This window comes from Protomyctophum bolini (genome assembly GCF_963924005.1).
Source record: "Protomyctophum bolini genome assembly, chromosome: 14".
In the NCBI taxonomy this organism is placed as follows: domain Eukaryota; kingdom Metazoa; phylum Chordata; class Actinopteri; order Myctophiformes; family Myctophidae; genus Protomyctophum; species Protomyctophum bolini.
In genome coordinates, this window is record NC_137875.1 from 35,551,356 (window position 1) to 35,558,075 (window position 6,720).

Here is a 6,720-nt window from a genome sequence, read left to right on the forward strand (position 1 = left end):
ACGAGCTGAAGGAAGGACAAAAATGTTCGTCTGAATTTATCGTTGGCCTTGGGAAAATGTAATTCCATCAGCTTTCCTCTTACCGCCTCTGATGGAATTAAATGTTCTCAATGCCTTCAGATCGAACTGAGACCTCATCTTCTCTCCAGCTTCATGTCCACCTTCACGTCCACAAACTTCAGCATTTCACTTCCTCGTCGCTTTCATCTTCCCTTTTTCTGGATGTCAGCTTCTATCTGTAAAATGACACACAAAATGAGATGATAACATCACACATTACAAACAGCAAGTGGCAAAACACAATCAAATATGCTACTGAAACAATACAGTTAAGTGGAAATTGTTACGTATACCTTACCCATTTCACCTACCGTACAGGGGAAAGGAAGCATATGTAGTAATGACAGGAAACGTTCTCATATTTACCAGCGGACGAGCTGAAGGAAGGACAAAAATGTTCGTCTGAATTTATCGTTGGCCTTGGGAAAATGTAATTCCATCAGCTTTCCTCTTACCGCCTCTGATGGAATTAAATGTTCTCAATGCCTTCAGATCGAACTGAGACCTCATCTTCTCTCCAGCTTCATGTCCACCTTCACGTCCACAAACTTCAGCATTTCACTTCCTCGTCGCTTTCATCTTCCCTTTTTCTGGATGTCAGCTTCTATCTGTAAAATGACACACAAAATGAGATGATAACATCACACATTACAAACAGCAAGTGGCAAAACACAATCAAATATGCTACTGAAACAATACAGTTGAGTGGAAATTGTTACGTATACCTTACCCATTTCACCTACCGTACAGGGGAAAGGAAGCATATGTAGTAATGACAGGAAACGTTCTCATATTTACCAGCGGACGAGCTGAAGGAAGGACAAAAATGTTCGTCTGAATTTATCGTTGGCCTTGGGAAAATGTAATTCCATCAGCTTTCCTCTTACCGCCTCTGATGGAATTAAATGTTCTCAATGCCTTCAGATCGAACTGAGACCTCATCTTCTCTCCAGCTTCATGTCCACCTTCACAAACTTCAGCATTTCACGTCCTCGTCGCTTTCATCTTCCCTTTTTCTGGATGTCAGCTTCTATCTGTAAAATGACACACAAAATGAGATGATAACATCACACATTACAAACAGCAAGTGGCAAAACACAATCAAATATGCTACTGAAACAATACAGTTAAGTGGAAATTGTTACGTATACCTTACCCATTTCACCTACCGTACAGGGGAAAGGAAGCATATGTAGTAATGACAGGAAACGTTCTCATATTTACCAGCGGACGAGCTGAAGGAAGGACAAAAATGTTCGTCTGAATTTATCGTTGGCCTTGGGAAAATGTAATTCCATCAGCTTTCCTCTTACCGCCTCTGATGGAATTAAATGTTCTCAATGCCTTCAGATCGAACTGAGACCTCATCTTCTCTCCAGCTTCATGTCCACCTTCACGTCCACAAACTTCAGCATTTCACTTCCTCGTCGCTTTCATCTTCCCTTTTTCTGGATGTCAGCTTCTATCTGTAAAATGACACACAAAATGAGATGATAACATCACACATTACAAACAGCAAGTGGCAAAACACAATCAAATATGCTACTGAAACAATACAGTTAAGTGGAAATTGTTACGTATACCTTACCCATTTCACCTACCGTACAGGGGAAAGGAAGCATATGTACTAATGACAGGAAACGTTCTCATATTTACCAGCGGACGAGCTGAAGGAAGGACAAAAATGTTCGTCTGAATTTATCGTTGGCCTTGGGAAAATGTAATTCCATCAGCTTTCCTCTTACCGCCTCTGATGGAATTAAATGTTCTCAATGCCTTCAGATCGAACTGAGACCTCATCTTCTCTCCAGCTTCATGTCCACCTTCACGTCTACAAACTTCAGCATTTCACTTCCTCGTCGCTTTCATCTTCCCTTTTTCTGGATGTCAGCTTCTATCTGTAAAATGACACACAAAATGAGATGATAACATCACACATTACAAACAGCAAGTGGCAAAACACAATCAAATATGCTACTGAAACAATACAGTTAAGTGGAAATTGTTACGTATACCTTACCCATTTCACCTACCGTACAGGGGAAAGGAAGCATATGTAGTAATGACAGGAAACGTTCTCATATTTACCAGCGGACGAGCTGAAGGAAGGACAAAAATGTTCGTCTGAATTTATCGTTGGCCTTGGGAAAATGTAATTCCATCAGCTTTCCTCTTACCGCCTCTGATGGAATTAAATGTTCTCAATGCCTTCAGATCGAACTGAGACCTCATCTTCTCTCCAGCTTCATGTCCACCTTCACGTCTACAAACTTCAGCATTTCACTTCCTCGTCGCTTTCATCTTCCCTTTTTCTGGATGTCAGCTTCTATCTGTAAAATGACACACAAAATGAGATGATAACATCACACATTACAAACAGCAAGTGGCAAAACACAATCAAATATGCTACTGAAACAATACAGTTAAGTGGAAATTGTTACGTATACCTTACCCATTTCACCTACCGTACAGGGGAAAGGAAGCATATGTAGTAATGACAGGAAACGTTCTCATATTTACCAGCGGACGAGCTGAAGGAAGGACAAAAATGTTCGTCTGAATTTATCGTTGGCCTTGGGAAAATGTAATTCCATCAGCTTTCCTCTTACCGCCTCTGATGGAATTAAATGTTCTCAATGCCTTCAGATCGAACTGAGACCTCATCTTCTCTCCAGCTTCATGTCCACCTTCACGTCCACAAACTTCAGCATTTCACTTCCTCGTCGCTTTCATCTTCCCTTTTTCTGGATGTCAGCTTCTATCTGTAAAATGACACACAAAATGAGATGATAACATCACACATTACAAACAGCAAGTGGCAAAACACAATCAAATCAGCTACTGAAACAATACAGTTAAGTGGAAATTGTTACGTATACCTTACCCATTTCACCTACCGTACAGGGGAAAGGAAGCATATGTAGTAATGACAGGAAACGTTCTCATATTTACCAGCGGACGAGCTGAAGGAAGGACAAAAATGTTCGTCTGAATTTATCGTTGGCCTTGGGAAAATGTAATTCCATCAGCTTTCCTCTTACCGCCTCTGATGGAATTAAATGTTCTCAATGCCTTCAGATCGAACTGAGACCTCATCTTCTCTCCAGCTTCATGTCCACCTTCACGTCCACAAACTTCAGCATTTCACTTCCTCGTCGCTTTCATCTTCCCTTTTTCTGGATGTCAGCTTCTATCTGTAAAATGACACACAAAATGAGATGATAACATCACACATTACAAACAGCAAGTGGCAAAACACAATCAAATATGCTACTGAAACAATACAGTTAAGTGGAAATTGTTACGTATACCTTACCCATTTCACCTACCGTACAGGGGAAAGGAAGCATATGTAGTAATGACAGGAAACGTTCTCATATTTACCAGCGGACGAGCTGAAGGAAGGACAAAAATGTTCGTCTGAATTTATCGTTGGCCTTGGGAAAATGTAATTCCATCAGCTTTCCTCTTACCGCCTCTGATGGAATTAAATGTTCTCAATGCCTTCAGATCGAACTGAGACCTCATCTTCTCTCCAGCTTCATGTCCACCTTCACGTCCACAAACTTCAGCATTTCACTTCCTCGTCGCTTTCATCTTCCCTTTTTCTGGATGTCAGCTTCTATCTGTAAAATGACACACAAAATGAGATGATAACATCACACATTACAAACAGCAAGTGGCAAAACACAATCAAATATGCTACTGAAACAATACAGTTAAGTGGAAATTGTTACGTATACCTTACCCATTTCACCTACCGTACAGGGGAAAGGAAGCATATGTAGTAATGACAGGAAACGTTCTCATATTTACCAGCGGACGAGCTGAAGGAAGGACAAAAATGTTCGTCTGAATTTATCGTTGGCCTTGGGAAAATGTAATTCCATCAGCTTTCCTCTTACCGCCTCTGATGGAATTAAATGTTCTCAATGCCTTCAGATCGAACTGAGACCTCATCTTCTCTCCAGCTTCATGTCCACCTTCACGTCTACAAACTTCAGCATTTCACTTCCTCGTCGCTTTCATCTTCCCTTTTTCTGGATGTCAGCTTCTATCTGTAAAATGACACACAAAATGAGATGATAACATCACACATTACAAACAGCAAGTGGCAAAACACAATCAAATATGCTACTGAAACAATACAGTTAAGTGGAAATTGTTACGTATACCTTACCCATTTCACCTACCGTACAGGGGAAAGGAAGCATATGTAGTAATGACAGGAAACGTTCTCATATTTACCAGCGGACGAGCTGAAGGAAGGACAAAAATGTTCGTCTGAATTTATCGTTGGCCTTGGGAAAATGTAATTCCATCAGCTTTCCTCTTACCGCCTCTGATGGAATTAAATGTTCTCAATGCCTTCAGATCGAACTGAGACCTCATCTTCTCTCCAGCTTCATGTCCACCTTCACGTCTACAAACTTCAGCATTTCACTTCCTCGTCGCTTTCATCTTCCCTTTTTCTGGATGTCAGCTTCTATCTGTAAAATGACACACAAAATGAGATGATAACATCACACATTACAAACAGCAAGTGGCAAAACACAATCAAATATGCTACTGAAACAATACAGTTAAGTGGAAATTGTTACGTATACCTTACCCATTTCACCTACCGTACAGGGGAAAGGAAGCATATGTAGTAATGACAGGAAACGTTCTCATATTTACCAGCGGACGAGCTGAAGGAAGGACAAAAATGTTCGTCTGAATTTATCGTTGGCCTTGGGAAAATGTAATTCCATCAGCTTTCCTCTTACCGCCTCTGATGGAATTAAATGTTCTCAATGCCTTCAGATCGAACTGAGACCTCATCTTCTCTCCAGCTTCATGTCCACCTTCACGTCCACAAACTTCAGCATTTCACTTCCTCGTCGCTTTCATCTTCCCTTTTTCTGGATGTCAGCTTCTATCTGTAAAATGACACACAAAATGAGATGATAACATCACACATTACAAACAGCAAGTGGCAAAACACAATCAAATATGCTACTGAAACAATACAGTTAAGTGGAAATTGTTACGTATACCTTACCCATTTCACCTACCGTACAGGGGAAAGGAAGCATATGTAGTAATGACAGGAAACGTTCTCATATTTACCAGCGGACGAGCTGAAGGAAGGACAAAAATGTTCGTCTGAATTTATCGTTGGCCTTGGGAAAATGTAATTCCATCAGCTTTCCTCTTACCGCCTCTGATGGAATTAAATGTTCTCAATGCCTTCAGATCGAACTGAGACCTCATCTTCTCTCCAGCTTCATGTCCACCTTCACGTCCACAAACTTCAGCATTTCACTTCCTCGTCGCTTTCATCTTCCCTTTTTCTGGATGTCAGCTTCTATCTGTAAAATGACACACAAAATGAGATGATTATAACATCACACATTACAAACAGCAAGTGGCAAAACACAATCAAATATGCTACTGAAACAATACAGTTAAGTGGAAATTGTTACGTATACCTTACCCATTTCACCTACCGTACAGGGGAAAGGAAGCATATGTAGTAATGACAGGAAACGTTCTCATATTTACCAGCGGACGAGCTGAAGGAAGGACAAAAATGTTCGTCTGAATTTATCGTTGGCCTTGGGAAAATGTAATTCCATCAGCTTTCCTCTTACCGCCTCTGATGGAATTAAATGTTCTCAATGCCTTCAGATCGAACTGAGACCTCATCTTCTCTCCAGCTTCATGTCCACCTTCACGTCCACAAACTTCAGCATTTCACTTCCTCGTCGCTTTCATCTTCCCTTTTTCTGGATGTCAGCTTCTATCTGTAAAATGACACACAAAATGAGATGATAACATCACACATTACAAACAGCAAGTGGCAAAACACAATCAAATATGCTACTGAAACAATACAGTTAAGTGGAAATTGTTACGTATACCTTACCCATTTCACCTACCGTACAGGGGAAAGGAAGCATATGTAGTAATGACAGGAAACGTTCTCATATTTACCAGCGGACGAGCTGAAGGAAGGACAAAAATGTTCGTCTGAATTTATCGTTGGCCTTGGGAAAATGTAATTCCATCAGCTTTCCTCTTACCGCCTCTGATGGAATTAAATGTTCTCAATGCCTTCAGATCGAACTGAGACCTCATCTTCTCTCCAGCTTCATGTCCACCTTCACGTCCACAAACTTCAGCATTTCACTTCCTCGTCGCTTTCATCTTCCCTTTTTCTGGATGTCAGCTTCTATCTGTAAAATGACACACAAAATGAGATGATAACATCACACATTACAAACAGCAAGTGGCAAAACACAATCAAATATGCTACTGAAACAATACAGTTAAGTGGAAATTGTTACGTATACCTTACCCATTTCACCTACCGTACAGGGGAAAGGAAGCATATGTAGTAATGACAGGAAACGTTCTCATATTTACCAGCGGACGAGCTGAAGGAAGGACAAAAATGTTCGTCTGAATTTATCGTTGGCCTTGGGAAAATGTAATTCCATCAGCTTTCCTCTTACCGCCTCTGATGGAATTAAATGTTCTCAATGCCTTCAGATCGAACTGAGACCTCATCTTCTCTCCAGCTTCATGTCCACCTTCACGTCCACAAACTTCAGCATTTCACTTCCTCGTCGCTTTCATCTTCCCTTTTTCTGGATGTCAGCTTCTATCTGTAAA